This window comes from Simochromis diagramma, unplaced genomic scaffold (genome assembly GCF_900408965.1).
Source record: "Simochromis diagramma unplaced genomic scaffold, fSimDia1.1 OVJJ01000753.1, whole genome shotgun sequence".
In the NCBI taxonomy this organism is placed as follows: Eukaryota; Metazoa; Chordata; class Actinopteri; order Cichliformes; family Cichlidae; genus Simochromis; species Simochromis diagramma.
Genome location: NW_024387523.1, coordinates 20,041,472 through 20,064,363, shown reverse-complemented (window position 1 = coordinate 20,064,363; position 22,892 = coordinate 20,041,472). Strand labels below are relative to the sequence as shown.

The 22,892-nt window shown below is 40.8% G+C and overlaps 2 long non-coding RNA genes across 2 annotated transcripts; both read right to left on the bottom strand.

Annotated features, from left to right (window-relative positions):
* Nucleotides 1-12,388: 12,388 nt before the first annotated feature.
* LOC120727098 lies at nucleotides 12,389-14,043 on the bottom strand. Its single transcript, XR_005694425.1, has 2 exons — nucleotides 13,614-14,043; nucleotides 12,389-12,804 (listed from the first exon to the last, which is right to left on the bottom strand). It is a non-coding gene; the product is annotated as an uncharacterized LOC120727098 (long non-coding RNA).
* Nucleotides 14,044-20,891: 6,848 nt separating this feature from the next.
* LOC120727097 lies at nucleotides 20,892-22,605 on the bottom strand. The gene is made up of 2 exons (XR_005694424.1): nucleotides 22,118-22,605; nucleotides 20,892-21,308 (listed from the first exon to the last, which is right to left on the bottom strand). It is a non-coding gene; the product is annotated as an uncharacterized LOC120727097 (long non-coding RNA).
* Nucleotides 22,606-22,892: the final 287 nt, after the last annotated feature.

Genomic DNA, 22,892 nt, shown 5'->3' with positions numbered 1-22,892 from the left:
CTATCTCTCCTGCTGTACATCAGGTTGAGCCTATCAAAGCATCTATTTCTCTCTCAACTTCAGTCTATCCTCATGTATTATCTCAGTGTCTCTGCACCGTCTTGGCCTCCTATGGCCCTTGAGCCTCGTTGCAGGCTCAATCTCTATTCTGCTTTGCTCTAGCCCTTTGCTATCCAGACCTTTTTCTTAATTTCTCATTCATTGTGATGCTTTTATGCATGTTATGCATCACCCTGTGCCTTGGAGTACTACTAATGTTATTGTGTTCCATACCCTGTAGGTAAGATCTTCCTGCCCTGGTAAGATTGCTTTTCTTTTCTTTGAATTCCTGCCCTAATCCCGATCGCTGCTGGGATTCCTCTCTGCTGTGATGAACCATCAGAGTCTAACCACGAAATACCTCAAATGGAATTCTGTACATCATTAAATCATGTTCAACTCCTTCTAATGATCTCTCCTTATAGAAATGAAGCTTATGCGTAAATTGTCTGTCTGCTTCCCAGGTGTTGGCAGCTAATCTAAGCTTTTCATCACTGCCACTTTCCTACGTTGTCTAGCTGATTGTGACATCACTGGTCTAGTCCAATCATCTCTATGCCTGGCCTTCTTCAAGCCAATCAGCCTTCACGCCATGTACTTTAACTTCTCACTGCACATCTGTCATTGTTCCTTGCGGACGCCTTCATGCACCCCACCTCCTCCCCATCATTAAGACTCCATGCAAGCTTCCATCTCCACCACCAGCATCTAGATTCAGGGTTTCCTGCACTAATCCCTATCACCCCTGGGAATCCATTCTGCTGTGATAGTCCATCGGATTCTAATTGCCAAATACCTCAAATCAATAATCATGTTCAAGTCCTTTTAATGATCTTTCCTTACTGAACTGCTTTGACTGAATCAAGACATTTTGGTGGTTAGCATATATTTAGACATCGCCTTAAGAGATTCTTAAATAAAATAAAAATGAAAAAAAAATGAAAGGGAAGCAATCACAGAATAGCCATCAGGTCAGACAAATTGATGTTTTTGACTGTAAAGTCTATTGGTCCCTTCAGGTTACAGCCTCCACCACAGGTGGTCTGTAAACCAGACTAGGGTGATGAGAAGACCAGGTGGCAGCAAACTTTTGTGTCTTGCAAGAATTGAAAAGAAGCCATGAGATGAATGAGAAGGAATGAACCCTTGACCCAGAGCATAAAGTTGAAGATTACAGCCAACTGAGACATCTGTTGCATGCTACTGAAAGCAGACTGAGAATAAAGTTTTTTTTCTGATCTGTAAACCTATGCTGACCTACAGAAACCTTGCTGCAGTTCTCTCTAAATCTGTTCTCTAAATCTGGATAGATCTTGTTGAAGAAAAGCTGTATTTTTGTCATCTTGGCATCTCTTTTTTTCAAACAGCATGACTTACAGTATAAAAAGCAAAAAAACAGCTAGTTTTATAAAACAAAACTATAAATAAATGAGTAGATAAGTCTGTGGTAAATTCCAAAAGAAATGAATCATTGCAACAACATATATAGAACATACAGTAAGAATCCCCAAGTTGTCCAGCTTGTCATTTTAGGTAAATTAATAAATGAATATTTATGAATCTGTCTTTGCACAGCCGTGGAAATGGAGTGGAGTCAAATGTCCCACAGTCGGGTGCTGAGAGTGCATTTTCACTGTCACAGTAAATATGTGGTTGAAATGAAATGTGCGACACAGAATGACCAGATAAACAGAAGCAGGTTGGTAAGACCTAACTATTCACAATCAAACAGTTCCTGGTGAAGCTGATATGACAGATGCTGCCTAATCACAAAGAGGCTGAACAAGAAGGAACTAAACAACAAAGTACTGTTCAGCTGCCCTGTGCACGGTAGTGTAGCTTGGGAACTGTGCTGGGTTTGCTCTTGTGAGAATATATTCTTCACTGGCTCAGACTCAGTAAACAGTTCAATAAGGTCTTACAGCTGCCAATCACTCCAACATGAAAATATCTCATATTTACCACATCACCATCTTTTTTGACACCTGCCAACCTTCCCTCAGAGGACGGTTCCCCTCTGTTTACTCTGTGGTCTGTACATTTTTCTGAAGACGCAAAAAACAAAGAAGAATTAATTTAATGGACACCAATTGCTCAGTTTTTTTCTTCTGTTTTTTCTAACATTGCCCTTATAGTAATCAGGACCCTAATTTATAATACTTTACTGTCCTTTATAGATAAAACCAAAGTGATTGTGTCTTCCTTCCCCATGTCTTATCCCTAATCAGCCTCGCCGGTTGCTTTATTAGTTACAGCTGTCCAATTAATTCTTAACACGAATACCTAATAAGCCAATCGCATGGTAGCAACCTGAAAACCTGCTGATGAGGATTAAAATGGGGAAGAAAGGTGATTTGTGATATGACAATGGTTGTTGGTGCCTTACAGTCTGGTCTGAGAATTTCAGAAGCTGCTCATCTGCATCTAATTTCCTGCACAACCTTCAACAGAATTTAGAGAGAATGATCCAAAAAAGAGAGAAGAAAATCCAGCAGTTCCCTTTGATTGAGAAGAGCTCAGGGGAAAAAACACAACCTGCAGCAGAAGAACTAAGAACAAGAAACTGAGGCTAATATTTACACGGGGTCACTAAAAATGAACATTAGAAGATTGGTACATTGGAAAATTGTTATCTTAAAACATGCTGCAATCAAAGGACTGAGTAAAGCTTCTTCCAGATGATTTGAAACTGAAGCTTCCTCTTGACCAGGTTGTGCAGCACAAGTTAGCACGATATTTAGAGAGAACCACTTTTGTGACACAGAAAACTAACAGAAGACTCTAACATCAACACTGCTTGCTAATCTTGCTTTGTAGTACACCCCTGAAATCTAAACTCCACCCCCTGAGATGTGGTGGTGTGGGGGATTCCCATCATGGATCTGCAGTTGTCAGTTGTAATAATTAAAGTAATGAAGTAGTAGTAGCAGTAGTAGTAAAAAAAAAAAAAGCATTATAGACCAAAATAATTACAAAAAACTAGTCAATGACACTAGCATGATTGAGCTGTTGTGCTGTCTCCCCAAAGGGATGATTTATTGATTTTATTTTATTTATTTATTTATTTATTTATTCATTTTAAATGAAACAGAATAAAACACACCAAATTTCTTTCATCCACTTTACTTTTTTCCTGGCAGTGCTCCCCATTTTTCTGTAGGATTATTTTTTCCACACACCTCTGCTCCTAAGTTGTTGTTTTTTCATTTCTGTAATAAATAGCTATTGTACTTTTGCTCTCCTAAGCCCGTATCCAAACAACTATCATTTTCAATCCAGAAAAACACCAACTGTTCATTTACTCTACAGGCGAACAGTGTTGTTTTGCTAAAACAAGATACCCAGACCAGTTAGCCTTCTGGGAATAAATAGGGAGAGTACAGCCATATTATCAGGAAGCCTGCTGCCCATAACATGCAGGAGTACTGCAGAGAGCTTTTACTGTATCTGAGGCTTAAGAACTGTTCCCTGATTTCTGATGAGTCACATTGTGCTGAAAGGCCTTTTCTTTAGTACACAGCTGGCCCAAATCTACCGTAAGTGTTTAGAGAATTTTGAGTAGTGGGTATATTATATTTTCATGCTATGGATCACTCCATAGCTTTAATATTATCTGTCATATTGAGTGGAAAACAAAACACTATGGTTCATTATCTCCCCAATATGCAACTGGGAGGGGATAATTTCCTCTCAGGATTTTTTTTTTTCCCATTCAGCATCAAATTGTGACCATATCAGAAAATAACTTATTTTAACACAGAGGGAATTGTAAGTAGGAGCTTAGCCCAGTTTTAAAATGCAGTCAAAAAGGGAACCCTTTCATATACTTTGTTTTGTCCAGCCACCTATCTCACATGGTGATATGACTTTGATGTTTGGTAAAAGGTTTGCTCCAATGAATGATCCCTTAGTTATGCTGCAATAGGTGTAGGTTGCTGGGGGGATTCCCATGATGCATTGAGTATTTCTTCTTCAGTCCCCTTTCTCACTCACTGTGTGTTAATAGACCTCTTTGCATTGAATCATACTTGTTATTAATCTCCGTCTCACACAGCATGTCTTTTATCCTGTCTTCCTTCTCTGCAGGTGTTTTCTCTGAGCCTGGTTCTGCCGGAGGTTTCTTCCTGTTAAAAGGGAGTTTTTCCTTCCCACTGTCGCCAAAGTGCTTGCTCATAGGGGGTCATATTGTTGGGTTTTTCTTGCTATGTATTATTGTATGTAATGATTTGGCACTGTCCATCCATCCATTCGCTTCCGCTTATCCTTTTCAGGGTCGCGGGTGGCGCTGGAGCCTATCCCAGCTGCCATAGGGCGAGAGGCGGGGTACACCCTGGACAGGTCACCAGTCTGTCGCAGGGCCAACACACAGGGACAGACAACCATTCGCACTCACATTCACTCGCAGTGACAATTTGGATTATCCAATTAACCTATCCCCACAAGCTGCATGTCTTTGGACGGTGGGAGGAAGCCGGAGTACCCGGAGGGAACCCACGCAAACACGGGGAGAACATGTAAACTCCACACAGAAAGACCCCGGCCTGATGGTGGAATTGAACTCAGGACCTTCTTGCTGTGCGGCAACAGTGCTAACCACCGTGCCACCGCTTGTATAAATAAAATTGAATTGAAATTGAATTAAATTCTTTATTCCATGGAATGACCCTTTTCTAAATTGTAATGGACACGTGATCGTTTTTAGAAGTTTGCAACAGTTCAATCAGACATGAAAAGATTTTAATACAGTTGGAGTTTGATGTTAGGGCTCAGTAGCACGTGTAGGGAGTGATAAGTAAATATCCTCCCAGGGTCTACAGGTGGATGCTAGATGTGGTAAAGGTGTTGAAGCATCGGGTAGTAAAGCAAGGCAACAGCAGTACTGACATGTCAGAGGCAGAGACAGGAAATTATGAAGCTTTAATAAACTGCCTAATTTAGAGGATGTGTTTGGCATAATCTGGGAGGAAAGTGAGTCATCTAAGTGTGTATGAACCAGAGATGCCTGCCTGAGCTCACTTGGGGGACTTCACTCCAATTTTGGAAGGGAATGACTGTTGCCAGAGGGCAGCAGTAACAATGTAAACAATGTGTCATTCATTTTAAATGAGTTGCAGGTCTTGAACAAGGCTAATGCTTTGTGTCAGTGAAGTAATATTTCATGAAAGTGACAGCCTGTAATCAAGCTTCTGACCCCCGGTACACACATCATAGTCAGAAGAGTAGTGTGTCCACGAGGCAGGCTGGGTGAAAGCCTGCAATTTACACTTCACTGACACAATGTATAAAACTACCATTACAATTATTACCAAATGATCCAAAATAGTATGTGTTGAGTATGTGTGCAGTCTATTTGACATGACTGTGACCATGAACTTAGTAAGACCTTTAGAAAAAGAAAATCTGGTGCATAGAGCTTTGAATAATGCAGTCTTACATGTGCTTGTTTTCTCAACCCCTTTCTAAAGAATGCTTGGTGAACTATAAACTGCAGGAGCAGCAAAAACTACTACTGGTTAATATTCTTTTTGCAATGTCCCACTACAATTTGAAGGCACCCAGAGTATATTAGCTTTAAATTGAGATGATGTCCTCATCTTTGGATGTGGCAGGTGGCTTTTGTGGATGTCTTGATTGGAATCTACACCCCATTGCTCATGTTACATTTCCAGCTTTGCGATAACTGACTTTCTGAAAGCTAATTCTGGCAATAAATCAGAGAAAAACAGGGCCATTTTAACCTACAGAGAAACTCCAAGTATCTGAGAAGCCTGTGCTTTGACCATCGGTTTGCTTGGCCATGCATTGGACTCTTTTTGTCTTCTAACTGCATCCAAACACTATAATGTAAAGGGTTAGTTAACAAACTGTCATGTTACTGTCATGAGCTGTCTGTCAATCAGCATGTTTTCGTCAGTTCCTGCCAGAGAAGCCGTGTTTAATTGTGGTTTGAAAATAGATTCACTTGTCAGTGTGAATCTGAGGTGTAATATGATGTATTTCACCTCAGTAATTCTAATCAGTCAGAGCCAAACATGGACCGTACAAGGCTAACAACGCAGTGGAACAGGCACTGAAATGAAATAGTGTTGTTATTATATGGATGTAAAAATCATACAATCAACTGAAAAGGAAAGTGAACAGTCTGGTCGTAACCATCTAAATATGATTTCACAATAGAGACGATATTTAAACCAGGGTTTAAACATGTGGACTGGAGGAGCCGAGATCAAAACACTGACATTCCAACTGGTAGACAACTCTCACTGACACCTGAGCCACAGCTCAAAGAATAATCAACTTCAGAACCACATCATGTACACTTTAGATCCTTTGTCTAATTAACAGAAAACTAGCAATAAGCTTTTATTTTCATTTTAACAAATGTCACTCACTGAACATTGAAGATCATCTCTCTCTCTTTCTTACATATTTCTGCAGACATACGTTTTCACATCAGTGCTTTTGGGCCCCTGGGAAATACAGAGCTTTTATCTAACAAAAAAGATTGACACAGAAATATTGTGTTCGTTTGATGGCATTTGTCAAACTGTTTCAAATGTTGCATTTGAATTACCTGCCTCTTAAAAGAAGGCGAGATGGGACTCCATTGTACATTGCACCCTGTTTTTAACCTTACTGGCATTTATATAGGGTGATTCTGGTCTTACTGATCACTCAAAACACTTTAGACTACAAGCTACATTTAACCATAAAGTTATATAGTTCTATAATGTTTAAGCAATTTATTTACTTACTATCAATGAATAACTTGGGAATCCATAATTAACCTAACATACTTTGGGGTGTTTGTGGAAGTAAAAAAAAAAGAAAAAAGAAACCCACACAGGCTCAGGAAGAACACTTATCATGGACAGGTTTATGTTCATGCACAGTGAAGGGGTGTGACAGATATATACTCATGCTCTTGCTAAACAGGTTTCAAGAATTAAGTTGCGTTGGGGATCATGGTCGACCAGCAGATGTTTTCTCTAAGCAAAACAGTGGGAGGTGAAGGCTTTCTGCTAAAAACTGTGAAATCAGGTAAGCTGGTTTAAAGTAGGTAACAGTAAGTAGGAGTAAAAAGACAAAAACAAAAAGCTAATCTTTGTGGGAAATATTGTGCAGTGGATGAATGGATACAACGGAGGTGACTCAGGTTTTTTGTCACATGTGAATTTAAAAGTCAGTCTTTCATTTTCTCATACAGAACCACAAAACCGAACTTATAATTATTACTTATTAAATATTAATATAAATAATTATTTGCATTATCATGCATAAGTTGATCATTGAGCAAATTATACCTTATATTTTGTTCAATAGTCATTCAAGAAGTCTGCGCATTGAGCACTTTGAGGAGCAACAGCACTCTTCCAGGTCCAATGGCCAGAGAAGCCTCTTTACATACAATATGTATGTAGGAGCACGATAGCACGATAGGACTGATACTTTGTTTCTAGTATGTAGCCCAGATAAATTGATGTTAGCTTTATTTTTTGGGGGAAATTAAAAACTATACTTATATATGTGTGTCTATGTGCAATATATCTCAAATATGCATTATGAAAGACGTTTGACCTTTTTGTGCTGGTTGTCATGTCTATTTTATTTAGAGGATACAGCACATTTAAGCAAAATAAGCTGAACCAAAGTGCTTTAGAGACAGACACTAGGTCTCCAAAATACATCAAAAGCTGTACGGTCTGTTTTGTTGTGTTAAAGTATTGTGCAAAGTAAATAAAAGTGATTCAGTGGACATTAAAATGTGTTCAGAATTTTCAAATTGATGATGATTCATCTCATAAATCATGGCAATGTGCTCTTGCCTATTTAAGCTGCCTTTACAGGTTAAAAGTAAGCAATACTGGCCCTGTATTTACATGGTATCAGATTGATCACTAAATTTGCAGTATTGCACAGCACTGTTCTTAACCTCAGGCAAAGAAAATGCAAGACATTTTGTACAGACAAGAACACAGGAGAATGTGACAGCTGCTCACTTTGAAAAACGACACAAATCTGAGTATTCCATTGTCATTAACAGAAAGACATTAAACTAGTGCAAACACATTACTGAGGACAACATACCCCTGAATGTAAATTACCAGAACATTAGCATAAATCATCTGAAAGTGAAACATTACAGATTTATTGCCAGAGCATCAGTAAAGTTGTTACAGCACATTCCTCTTGCCTCAAATGCTTTCAGTATCACTCAAGTGCAAGAAATTGCTGATGCAAAACAAGCACCTATCGTGACTGTGATGCTTTGCTATGGCTCAGTCAGAAATTTAAAAAATTAAGCCCATTCAGACAGGATTATTTCCCTTGGGGAGCTGAATAGATTTTAACAATTAAATGTAATAGCCATTGATTTTATTGTAGTGTAGAATGTATAAGAGTAATTTTTCACTGCCTATCTAGTAATATTTACAGCTAGACCACTAGCTCTATATTTTCCATGGTGCATTTTGCATTGTATTTTGTTATGTGCTTGTTATTATGGTAATCCTTGAACTAAATGTAGGCACTATAGGTGAAGGGAGCTGTCAATCTTAAGAAGAAGTCCTATAGAACTTTTGACTCTTAAGGCAGCTGACATGTACCAGCAAGCCAAAGGGAGTGGGGAGTGCAGCTCTAGCAGTAGCCAAGGTAAAAACTCAGGTTTGTCCCACTGTCACAGCTTCTGTAGTAGAAGCAGAGTCCGGGTATAAAAGGGATGATTCACCCAGTACTGGCAACGAGGCCACCGATGTAGTTCATCAGCTCCTTAGTGACAGGACTCAGGGGGTGGATACGATTTACCCCTGAGTTTCTCAAGGCTTTGAATGTTGGGGGTCTATCATGGTTGACACACATCTGTATATTGTGTGGAAGCTAAGGACTCTCAGGCTCTGGATTTAATGACTGGGATGAGGATTTCCCTCTTCAACCAGTGTGACTGAATAATGTGTCCAGCTTTAGGGGGAGCTTTAGGGTTCTGAGCCTCCCAAGGAAGGTCTGTGCCAGAGTACTGGAGAGGAGAGTCTATCTGTTAGTCGAACTTTGGATTGGATTCTGTGGTGCCGAAGAGTATGGGGTATCTGGCTTGTTACTGCGAGCTATCCAGTGCCTGTACAACCGTTGCCAGAGCTTGTGCCGCATTGCACTAACACATAGTGGGCGGTGAGACCCACGGCGTTTAATCTTTCATATATCTTAATATAAGATAAAGAAGTGCAATTTCATTAGCACATCTCAGTATGTCTACATGATAAGTATGTAAAATGACTGAAAAAGATCTAGTACACGTTTATAAAACAAAGTTTTTATTAAATAATGGCCTTTTAATGGATTTTAATTATCTATCTATCACTTAACTCTTTTGGTGCAGTATTGCTGTGGGGGGTATTTATCAGCAGTAAAAGCTATAAAACAAAGATTAGTTTAAAAAATACGGTTAAAAGCACCCAAATTTATGTCCTACTTCATATTTTCCAAAGGCACCCAATAGGCCGGATTGGCAAGCTTTGGCGGGATGATTCTGACACCCCTGCTCTAAAGGATACCTAAGATTTGTAGCTGACAAGTTGTATGTTTAAAGTATTTTCAGTTTTCTTGTAAACTGATTGTACCCAAATGTAGAATTTACATTAAAAGCATCGAAGAGCATTATTCAGATGATCTTCAATCAAGACCATCTTTGATTTATTTAGATTAAAGACAGTCGAGATTTGAACCAGTGATTATAACTAGCTTAAAACATGCAAAATGTACAAAATGAGTGCTAATCAACCATGAAATTCATAGAAATCCATGAAATTGAACATTACACTGCGTATTCTGTTATAAATATGCAGAATGAATGAAAGGATGCAAGTTCTTGAATTGCCCAAGGGTAGCTAGACCTTGAGTGTCTACTTGGTATTGGAGGAATGGTATACTTAAAATAGGAAGAAAAAACAGAAAAACTTTTTGTGTTGTGTTGCTTTTTACCACTTTTTGCTGTTTTACCACACATTCAAGAGTGTTCGGCGTTCACTACTGAAAACAGTAAAATATCTGGACTGTTGCCATCAAGGTAAAAGGCAAATGTGAGCTAGAAAGTCAAAGTGTTGCAACTTAAATAACAGATGACATCCAAAAATGTCAGAAAAGCTCCACTAACCTTTGTCTAACTGGTGGTCTCCATAGATGGGAACATGTGTTGACAGTCAGGCTAGGCTGAGTTTCTAATCTTCCACAGTATATCCCTGCTGAGACAAAGCTCACACAAAACAAAGATCTACTTTGTAGAGTAACAGACTTCTGGTAGAATATAGGAGAATACATATACACAAACCTTTCTCTCTTGATAAAAGTCAAAACCAGATGTGTTTGATGGTTGTAAACATCTCATATGTTCCACAGGCACCTCAGTGTTTTATTATTCTTCTGGGGTTTTTTTTTTTTTTTTACTTCTTCTAGCTGTTATGCCTTCAAAATGAAGGTATCCATACATGTAATGGGAATCACTGTTGTGTATAGTTTAAAAAACAGGAGGACAACAAGACGTCATCTCCTTTATATTCCTGTTAGGCCGCCTTATGTTGATGTTAGACTGTCGATGGAGGGCAGAAAACATCCGCATTTTCTTTCACTCTGCACAATATTAAACGGACAGCAAAAAAACTGTAAAAGTAATGTGATACTGAAGAACAGTTGCAAAGTGAGCCAATTACTATTATTATTATTTCAAAAATATGAGAAATATTTAAGAAAAATTGATTCTTTTAAACAGAAAAAAACAACAATTTTCCCTTTGGCACGTTTTGAATCTCTATAAAAATACAATAGGACAGGAATTAAAGTGGGAGATATCTTTTAACTGAGTCAGCCATGTTTATATAATCATTAAACTTTCTTGTTTATTTACATGTAAATGTGTGATTTTATTGCCATTCCATGATTACACAATCTTTCATCATTGCCTCAGTTTTAAGAATGTCTGCAATATCTATTTGACTCTCCTACTGTAAGAACAGTGCTTACACATACAACACACACTCGTGCTCAGTGAGTGGACGTTCGAATTGAGCGACTAATGTAAATTGTTTTTTGGGACGTGATTAAACGTGCTTTTTTGAAGAGAGAGGATGATAATCATGCTTATATCTGTTTGCTGAAAATGATGCTACCTGGAGAGCTGCAACTATAATCTTCACAATAAATAGCAAAAAAGTAAACAGATTTATTGGGAAACACTTTGGGGATGGCCCCTCCTTGTTCCAAAATCACTGTGCACGAGTGCAGTGTTGAAGAACCTGAGTGACCTGCACAGTCCCGACCTCAATCCGACAGAACACATTTGGGTTGAATTACAGCAGAGATTGCAAGCCAAGCCTTCACCCGTTGCCTACTGGTGGTCAGAGGGCCTGGTGGCGCCAGCGTCCGGCATCCTCGCCTCTGTCAGTGCGCCCCAGGGTGGCTGTGGCTACAACGTAGCTTGCCATCACCAGTGTGTGAATGGGTGGATGACTGGATGTGTAAAGTGCTTTGGGGTCCTTAGGGACTAGTAAAGCGCTATATAAATACAGACCATTTACCAATATGAGTGTCTTACCTCACAAATGCACTTTTGGAAGAACAGTCAAAAATTCCCATAAACACACTCCTAAAGCTTCTTCTAAGACTTCCCAGAACATTTGAAGCTATTATAGCTAGAAAGGGGTGGAGTCCGCATATTAAATTAATGTCACTCAAGTTTGTAAGCATGAGAAAGCGGATGATTTGGAAATACAGAGTAGGATGTATGAGATAAGTGAATGAATATATGTCATCTCTGTTGTAGCTTATTTCTTAAGACAAAAAAACAAAAGTAATCAGAATAATTTTCTAATCTGTCATCACAAATGTAAAGATCTGAGTGGACTAAGATAACTAAAAATGCTTGATTGGGGGAATTAGTGTGCTTGAACATGCCAAATTGACACCTTTTAAATGGTTTTAGATTTATTTTTGCTTCTGCAGGTCAACCCAGTGTCTGAGATTTCAAAAAATGGAAACATGGCATGGACACCCAAAAACAAATATACAGCATTTGTTCAAAAACCAAGCTTTTTAAAAGGTAAAACACAAAGTCTTAGTAGTGATCAGAGAAAAGGGGCGCTGTATAGACAACCTATAACCAGATGCTTTTAAGAATGTAATAAACTTCATTCATTTTGGGTGTTTGAGCTCGATGCAAGTGTAGCACTTACGTGGAGTTACATAAAGTACCGATGGATAATTACCAAAGTAATAAGCAATTTGGGCTAGTGTCAGAAGACTGAGAACGACTCTTAGAGCTCTGGTACACGAATGGCAGAGAAACCAGACAAACACAGTTGTGTGGCTTTAAAAGTACTTTAGTGATGTTAAGCCTTGTAAAAGAAATTTGTAAACAACACAGTATCACAACAGGTTTTAACAGAATGTCAAGTATAAAAATTTCCCCCAAAGTAGCAAAAAAATAGAATTAAATAAAAATTGTGCACAAGTAAAAGAATTAGTCTTTTTTTAAGTCCAAATGGTACCGGTGGGGCCCATAGAATTCATCTGACAAGGAGTGTGTGTGTGATTGTCTGTCCTACCGTACTACTTGTACAGTAGAGGACTGTAGTCCATCAATGTGCAAATGAGTGTGCGTGTATATGTATATCGCCTCCTAGGATCTTGGGTTGGCTCGCCATCCAGTGAACACTGGAACACTCTGGGTTCTGGAATCGCTGACCTGGTCTTTGGATTCGTCCCATATAAAAACCTGACCTATAAACAATGGCCAAATATATGTCACGTACCCTTTAAGGATGACTCTCACAAATTAACCTAAGGTAGTGTCACAGTGCAGTAACAACTATTCAGATCAGCTATCATCAATTCAATCATCATCAGTTCAGTCATGTTGTACAACATTAAAATATCAAGTTTCAAAGGTCAAAGTATCAATATCCAAAATTTCACAGTATCAAGGTTCAATACTTATTTGTAACCTGCAGTAACATTAAAGATTATCTACAAGGTTGCAAACATTCAGGAATTATAGTCACCATATAATTCACTTTCATTGTAAACATTAATTACATCCATCAAAATAACTCACTGTACATATATATCTAATCACAAATAAATAAGTATATTACCCCTTTTAAGAAATGGAATAATATGCAAATGCTTATCAGAAATTGAACAAAGTGCAAATAATCAATTTCAATAACACGTAAACACAAGGACTCAGTCCACAAATAGGAGTATTAAAATAGACGTGCTTAATCCCGCTTGTACCATAGGCCTACTAGTACAAGTGGAAATACACTAAAAATTACCTCCAAGTGTTCAATACTGAGTATTGTAAAACAACTGATTGACATCAAAATTTAAACAGGAAGCAGGATAAAGTCTGCTTACAATTATCTCTCATAAAGTTATTTTTAGCTGCTTTAACCATTTACAACTTTTCACATGTTAATGACTTAGTTAATGATCTAACTAGCATAACAACAGTGCGTTTCAGAGACATCGAACAACTGTACCCACACTCCGCACATCACGTGTCTGATTAGCCACATTTAGCTTACCGCCGTCGAGTGGATGCTCAGCATTTACGTGGAGCCACAGCTCAGTAAACCCTCCGGTTTCGCTCTGCCCTTGACAACAACAAGTGCAAATACATAATTTGTGAAAAATATCAGTTTAGATGGTATTTTTTTAACTCGTTAGAGGTTAATTTCTCCAGCTTACCGATAACAAAAGTTTTAGTCCGTCTGCTCTGTTCGGCTGTAGAAGCAAGAGACTGAAAACTTGGGAGCTGGTACTAAGGAGGGACAAGAGCTGCCTAGAGCTTCACCGATTGGCTGACATGTGAGGAGTGGAGTAAAACAATAGGCTCTCATCAGAGCTCATCAACCCTCTGAGAAAACTTAACCCTTGTTTGACCAGAGTATATCATATATAACCTGCGTCCCTTCTATGTTTAAATAAATATTTTGATCTCATTTCACTTTCATTAACCGGGAGAGGAAGGACAGAACAATGAACATTAAATGTTTTAATTTTTCTTCTCTTTTTTGTTTGAGATGATTTTAGGAACTGGGTTACACCCTCCCCTCTTGAATTCATGCAAGTCCCTTTGCATGTCTACTGTGAACTGCATCATCTAAGAACAATAATTCAGCTTTAGCATTTAAAGAGTCAATGAAAGCTGTGGTTAAACCCTGAAATAATGATTTGACCACAGTGACAAGGGGATTTCCCAATTCAGCATAGTCTAGCCTTTTTGGTGGCTGGCGACTTCTTTCTGATCTTCGAACAGGAATTTCTTTGCTTGTTTGTTCATCTCTCTCTTTGTTTACTGTTTCCCTGTCAAATATCAAGTCCTCTCCTTCCTCATCACTCCCTAACATGTCCGAAAGAAGTAGGATTTGTTCATCCCTCATGTCAGGGCGATCCGTAGAAGGTAAGTCTCTTTCCTTTTCAGGTTCGTCACTTCCGGGTAAGTCTCTTTCCTTTTCAGGTTCGTCATTTCCGGGTAAGTCTCTTTCCTTTTCAGGTTCGTCATTTCCGGCTAAGTCTTCCCCATACGAGGCTTCTCCATAACTCGCAATCTGATTGTCATAAGGTTGGTTATGGTCAGCATGACTGGCTGGAACAACATCGGAGATGGTGTCTGCACAAGCTGGGGTATTACCAGCCAACTTGTCTTGATCTGCCATCACATCATCTTGACCAAGACTTGATTTATGGGTCAGCAGAAGATCTCGCTTGACAATGTACGCCGAGTCATTTGGCACTGATCTATCTGCAAACCAGTGGACTGAAACAATATCATCCTCGTCCGAGGGGTGATCTGCTCTTTCATTGTCTTTCTGAGTGGTCCGTCGCGTTCTGGGCCTTTTCTTGGGTTCTGGTTGTTCAGGTTTCACTTCCTTGGCTGCAGAGAGGAACCCACAAGGGAGTAAGAGGTCTCTGTGTAGGGTGCGTATGGGGCCATCCCCGCCCTCTGGTTTAACAGTGTAAACGGGGAGGTCTCCAGCTCGTTTCACCACCACATAGACGGTCTGCTCCCATTTATCGGTGAGTTTGTGTTTTCCTCGAATGCGTATGTTCCTGACCAGCACTCGGTCCCTGATTTCCAAGGTAGATGTGGTCACATGTTTGTCAAATCTGGTTTTGTTCCTTTCGGCTACCTTTGCAGCACTCCGTGTAGCTATTCTATAGCTCTCCTCAAGATGGGATTTGAGGTCTTTAACATATTGGGAGTGTGACTTGTTTTGTCGTTCTCTCACAGGTAAACCAAAAGCCAAATCGACAGGCAACCGTGGCTGACGCCCAAACATCAGCTCATATGGTGTGAATCCAGTTACCTTGTTCTTGGTACAGTTGTACGCATGAACTAAAGGCTTTACAAAATCCTTCCAATGTAACTTGTCTTTGTTCTCCAGAGTTCCAAGCATACTTAAGAGTGTTCGGTTAAAACGCTCCACCGGGTTGCCCCTGGGGTGGTACGGCGTAGTCCGAATCTTCTGTATGCCTGCTACTTCACACAGCCCCTTGATCAGCTGAGACTCAAAATCAGGCCCTTGATCGCTGTGTAATTTTTCAGGAATGCCATAGTGTACTATGAAATGGTCCCACAGACACTTTGCGACAGTCCGAGCTTTTTGGTTCAATGTTGGGATAGCGACTGCATATTTAGTAAAATGATCTGTGATGACAAGAACATCTTTCACATTACTGCTGTCTGGTTCAATGGATAGGAAATCCATGCAGACTAGCTCGAGGGGTCTTGTCGTCATGATATTCACCAAAGGTGCAGCCTTCTCAGGTAACGTTTTCCTGCGCACACACCTGTGGCAGGTCTTTATCTTTTTCTCCACATCTGAGGACATTCTTGGCCAGTAGAACCTGGCTCTGACCAGATCGAGTGTGCGCTCTATCCCCATATGACCCATGTTGTCATGTAGGCTTGTCAACACAGACTCTCGCAGGTCTTCAGGTAAGACCAACTGGTAATGTTTATTACCGCCTTCTCTTCGTGTTCTGTAGAGAATGTCATTGCACAGCTCGAACCTGTTCAACTCTCTCAGCAACAGGACTATGTCTGGAAGTTCTTTCCTCAATGTGGGAGGGGGTTTCTCCCCACTCTCCATCTGGGTAATAACATGTCTGATGCACCGATCAGATCTCTGGCTGTCTCTGAGATCTGCCGGTGACAGGTGGGGAATGATGTGTAAGCCTCCCAATGTTTCTTCCTGCTCAAAGCTGTCGGGTACAGCATCTCCAGAAATGGCAAGACTTTCGACAAGGGTTATACCTGCATCATCACCCAAAGCTTCAGAGGTGGTTGAATGATAAACAAACTGTCTCTCACAGATAGCATGAACAACGTCCTGATCGACTGAGTCAATATTGTCTGGATCTGACAGATGTTGTTTTGCGAACTGGCATATCCGGTCTCTCTCTTTTTGAGATGTAAGGTCATCAGGTAGCCTGCCATGAGGACGACGCGAGAGTCCATCAGCATCTCCATTTTGTTTTCCAGAACGATACTGGAGTCTGAAATTGAAGGTAGAGAGGGCCGCCAACCACCTGTAACTGGTTGCATCGAGTTTTGCTGAGGTGAGGATGTAGGTCAGAGGGTTTGAGTCTGTGACAACGGTGAACTGATTGCCATAGAGGTAGTCACTCAGCTTCTCTGTTACAGCCCACTTTAAAGCCAAAAACTCGAGCTTATGTGCTGGATAGCGGGACTCACTACTTGACAAACCTCTACTCGCATAGGCGATAACCCGCAGCTGTCCCTCCTGCTCCTGGTATAAGGCAGCTCCAAGGCCCGTAGTGCTCGCATCCGTATGAAGGATGTAAGGCAGCTTTGGGTCAGCAAAGGCCAGGACTGGAGGCGACGTTAGCTTGTCAATGATAGCCTCAAATGCTTTCTGGCATGCAGGGGTCCACCGTCCATAAAATGGCTCCTTTGGATCATGATACTGATTACTCCTCCCTTTTGATTTGCCATGCTTCCTCAGTGGTGGATAACCGGACGTTAGATCGTTCAGCGGTTTCACAATACTTGAGTAGCCTTTAACAAACCGTCTGTAATACCCACAGAACCCAAGGAAGGATCTTAGCTCCTTAAGGTTCTGAGGGACTGGCCAAGTTTTAAGTGTGGCTGTCTTTTCTGGGTCAGTTTCTACTCCGTGTTGAGAAACAACATGCCCCAAGTACCGAACTGAGGACTGGAAGAACTTGCACTTTTCGGGAGACAGCTTTAAGCCATACTCCTTTAAACGTTCCAGGACTTTCATGAGTCTGGCTTCATGCTCCTCAAGGGTTTTCGAGAAAACTATGAGATCATCCAGGAAAAACAACAACTTCCTTCAGATTTATGTCTCCCATGCATCTCTCCATAAGCCTCTGAAAAGTACTTGGCGCGTTTGTCACTCCCTGTGGCATACGGTTGAACTCCCAGAAACCTAGTGGACAGACAAAGGCAGTCTTGGGCTTATCACTCTCTGCAACTTCGATCTGATAATAGCCGGACTTAAGATCGAGTGTACTGAACCACTTGGAACCTGAGAGTGCGGTGAAGGTGTCGTCCAGTCTTGGGAGGGCGTATGCATCTTTCACTGTTTGTAAGTTTAACTTACGGTAGTCAACACACAGACGTACCTGACCGTTCTTCTTCCTGACCACAACAATTGGCGAGGAGAATGGGGACTCGCTCTCGCGGATTACTCCAGTTGCGAGAAGCTCTTGCAGATGCTTTCGAACAGCCTCTATGTCGTGCGGGTGAATCGGTTGGGCTCTGTGTTTGAATGGTGTCTCATCTGATAGCTTAATGTGGTGTTTGACCTTGTCCGTCCTTCCAAAATCCAGATCAGTCTGGGCGAAGACCTCTGGCATACTGCTCAGCTTTTGAGTAATGCGGTCTTTCCAGTCAGAAGGGATAGGAGAGTCAGCAAAGTCAAATGTCACACTAGAGGTCCTGGATGGTTCACACTCTGATGGCTCACTCACAATTTGTTTGTGAGATAGGACAGTCTGTATTGCACTGAGTTCTGCAATCACACTCTTTGCTGGGATGGTAATGTCATGCTCTGACTCATTGGAAACTACTACAGGTAGCTTGCACAACTGGTTACTTGGCAAGTCAAGGAGACAGGTTTGCACCAAAAGCCCCCCAGGCAGGGAAGATACTGAAGGATATTCCAACAGGGCAGATCTCTCAGTGTAAAATTCCTTGATTGATACTGTCCCCTCAAGAACGACTGTTTTCCCAGCTGGGACGATCACTTCATCCTTGCCACGCATCCTCACTAATCCAACGTTTTCATCTGAACCTTGCTTTTGCCGCAACTCCAGTACTTTGAGTACGGTTCTGTACCCATGAGGAATGGGATGGTAGCCCTCTGGATTTGCCTCTCTGTACATTTCATACACTACATCAAGAGTGTTTGTTCCAATCAATACACAAGACTTCGTTAATGTCCCGGTGTCTGGGACTACTAGAGCTAGCGTTTTGACTTCTAGTTCAGCACCAAGAAAGTCTTTAGGAAAGGTGATTCCAATCTCAACATAACCCAGGTAAGGTACAAGCTGCCCATTGGCCCCTTCGACCTCCAGAAGGTCATGTAGTGGCTCTATCTGTTGCTCAGACAAATACTGGTCATAGTAGGACTTGGTGACAGTGGTCACTTGAGAACCTGTGTCAAGGAGACAACTGCACACCTTACCTTTGATCGTGACTTGACCTGTACTCTTTGTGCCTATGAGCCTCTTAGGTAGTCTGAAAGGTTGTTCTCCAACATGGGATTGCCTCAAAGTGGCCTGTGCTCTTGGTTTAGCTTGACTTCCAGATTTAGCGGGACGATGTTGACCTGCTTCAGTCCCAGTTTGCCCCACAACTGAGACTGCGTCTAAAAATCCTGGTCAGCAGATGGAGTGTTTTGCATCTCCCAAATGCGACGCTTCTCTCTCAATTGCTTCCTCTTATCAGCGACAAGAGTGGGGTCTGGGTCATTACTGCAACTTGCTGAGATGTGGCCATCCTGACCACACTTGAAGCAGTACCATGGTTTTGGCTGGCTGCTCTGCCGCAAGTTGGCAGGCTTCGCACTTGTGACCTTGATGCTAGGTGTTGCCATAGCCATCTCACGTAAATCACACTCAGCCTTGTCCTTAGGCTTCGAGCTTTTCTTCTGTTTCTTTGCCATCAAATTAGTAAGCTGACTCTGTAGGGATGCAACTTGCTTCCTCAGATCTGTCAACGGGTCAGAATCAGATTGAGTCACTGCCTGCAGCTCACTACAGGTGCAAGTCTTTTGACAGTGTGCCACAACCCGCTGCCGAGTTGAACCAAGGTGTTTCTTCATCCGTGTAGCTTTAGCTGCCAGTCTATCTTCTTCTGTTCGGAGCATTAATAGAAGTTCTGAGAATGTTGGAGGTTGGCTTTTCTTGTTTTCAAGATTAAGATCCGAGAGCAAAGTGTGGTCCCAACATCCACGACAAAACTGCTTGAGAATGTGTTTATCGGCATCCCCAGCAGAGACTCCTCCCCTCTTCAGAGTAAGGTTCAATGCGCCCTGAAGACGGCAGAGGTACGCAGAGGCCTTTTCACCAGGATCCTGAAGAGTGTTCATGAATTGGGCGAAAAGCTCCTCTCCATCTTCCACTGTTCCAAAAGCTGCATCCAACAACTGAAGGTAAGTCTCAGGTGTAGCTTCTGGGCTCAGTCTGTTGACAATGTCAGCTGCAGGGGACAACAAGCTCTCAAAGATCTTTCTAGATTTTTGAAGTTCAGACATGGCAGGGTCTTTCCTGAGAAGTTCGACATGTGAACGCCATGTGTCATAATCTGTCTCACCGCTGGGTCTGGGGATCCTGCCAGAGAATGACCGGAGTCTCATTGGAGAATATGAATGTGCAATCAAGTCATCTTTCTTCACGATGTGTTCCACAATGACTTTCTGAATTTCAGGTGGGTTGAAACTGTTTGCCGCACTAAATGGGCTCTTTTTGAAATCAACAGGTAGGTGTGGCTCCGCACCACCTTGAATCAATCCTACCTGGGGTGGATCTTCAGAAAACTGCTGGCGTGCAATCTCAGAAGTTTCAAGAGAGGGGTGAAGCTGGTTCTCCCTGTTTGGATCATCAACTTGCATGGAGGAGAGCATACATTCATCATCGGTCTCTGAACTCCCAATGATTTCACTGATCTCTGTCATCATCGACTTCAGTACCTCTTCAAAACTTTTGCCACTCAGTTTTGCCACCTGCTTTATTTCATCTAAGTAGGACTTAGTAGCACTGCCACCCACCTTGGCAGTGTAAACGCTGGAGAGAGCTCTTACATGGTATTTCACACCGGGCTTCCCTTCAACTTCATATGTGTACGGCAAAAGATCAGTTAAGGCATCAATGGAGTTACCACTTCGGTACTCAACGATCAGGTTTTTAAAAAATTCTGAGTTTGGATCTACAACTGGGACGGCTCTAAAGGTACCATACTGCTTCAAAAAGTCAAGAACCCCTTCATCATCCGATGAATTGAGTGTACCACTAACAATTACTGCATTGGGGACTTTGATACCTGAGCTCAATACAAAATCCATCTTGTGGCAATAGCAAAAGATGTTTCAATGACAATACACACTTTAAGGAGGTTTCACTGCTGATATTCATGCACCAAAGAGCTCCTGGCTGGCTCGCCACTTTTGTAGCACTTACGTGGAGTTACATAAAGTACCGATGGATAATTACCAAAGTAATAAGCAATTTGGGCTAGTGTCAGAAGACTGAGAACGACTATTAGAGCTCTGGTACACGAATGGCAGAGAAACCAGACAAACACAGTTGTGTGGCTTTAAAAGTACTTTAGTGATGTTAAGCCTTGTAAAAGAAATTTGTAAACAACACAGTATCACAACAGGTTTTAACAGAATGTCAAGTATAAAAATTTCCCCCAAAGTAGCAAAAAAATAGAATTAAATAAAAATTGTGCACAAGTAAAAGAATTAGTCTTTTTTTTAAGTCCAAATGGTACCGGTGGGGCCCATAGAATTCATCTGACAAGGAGTGTGTGTGTGATTGTCTGTCCTACCGTACTACTTGTACAGTAGAGGACTGTAGTCCATCAATGTGCAAATGAGTGTGCGTGTATATGTATATCGCCTCCTAGGATCTTGGGTTGGCTCGCCATCCAGTGAACACTGGAACACTCTGGGTTCTGGAATCGCTGACCTGGTCTTTGGATTCGTCCCATATAAAAACCTGACCTATAAACAATGGCCAAATATATGTCACGTACCCTTTAAGGATGACTCTCACAAATTAACCTAAGGTAGTGTCACAGTGCAGTAACAACTATTCAGATCAGCTATCATCAATTCAATCATCATCAGTTCAGTCATGTTGTACAACATTAAAATATCAAGTTTCAAAGGTCAAAGTATCAATATCCAAAATTTCACAGTATCAAGGTTCAATACTTATTTGTAACCTGCAGTAACATTAAAGATTATCTACAAGGTTGCAAACATTCAGGAATTATAGTCACCATATAATTCACTTTCATTGTAAACATTAATTACATCCATCAAAATAACTCACTGTACATATATATCTAATCACAAATAAATAAGTATATTACCCCTTTTAAGAAATGGAATAATATGCAAATGCTTATCAGAAATTGAACAAAGTGCAAATAATCAATTTCAATAACACGTAAACACAAGGACTCAGTCCACAAATAGGAGTATTAAAATAGACGTGCTTAATCCCGCTTGTACCATAGGCCTACTAGTACAAGTGGAAATACACTAAAAATTACCTCCAAGTGTTCAATACTGAGTATTGTAAAACAACTGATTGACATCAAAATTTAAACAGGAAGCAGGATAAAGTCTGCTTACAATTATCTCTCATAAAGTTATTTTTAGCTGCTTTAACCATTTACAACTTTTCACATGTTAATGACTTAGTTAATGATCTAACTAGCATAACAACAGTGCGTTTCAGAGACATCGAACAACTGTACCCACACTCCGCACATCACGTGTCTGATTAGCCACATTTAGCTTACCGCCGTCGAGTGGATGCTCAGCATTTACGTGGAGCCACAGCTCAGTAAACCCTCCGGTTTCGCTCTGCCCTTGACAACAACAAGTGCAAATACATAATTTGTGAAAAATATCAGTTTAGATGGTATTTTTTTAACTCGTTAGAGGTTAATTTCTCCAGCTTACCGATAACAAAAGTTTTAGTCCGTCTGCTCTGTTCGGCTGTAGAAGCAAGAGACTGAAAACTTGGGAGCTGGTACTAAGGAGGGACAAGAGCTGCCTAGAGCTTCACCGATTGGCTGACATGTGAGGAGTGGAGTAAAACAATAGGCTCTCATCAGAGCTCATCAACCCTCTGAGAAAACTTAACCCTTGTTTGACCAGAGTATATCATATATAACCTGCGTCCCTTCTATGTTTAAATAAATATTTTGATCTCATTTCACTTTCATTAACCGGGACAGTAAGGACAGAACAATGAACATTAAATGTTTTAATTTTTCTTCTCTTTTTTGTTTGAGATGATTTTAGGAACTGGGTTACACCAGCACAGACATCAGAACTGAAAGAAACAACGTCAAAAGTCATGACTATCTATATGTCTGCAGTATATATCTGTATACTACAAAATACCACAAGATTTTGATCCACCATACAATACCATCAGATGCAGATGCTTGCTCTGCTTTTCAGCATGACATATTACTAATCCAGTAAAAGCTTACCTTAATGGAAAACATCCATAGTTTAACACTATCAGATTTAGCCCCCCAGAGCCTTAACTTTATTGAGGCAATG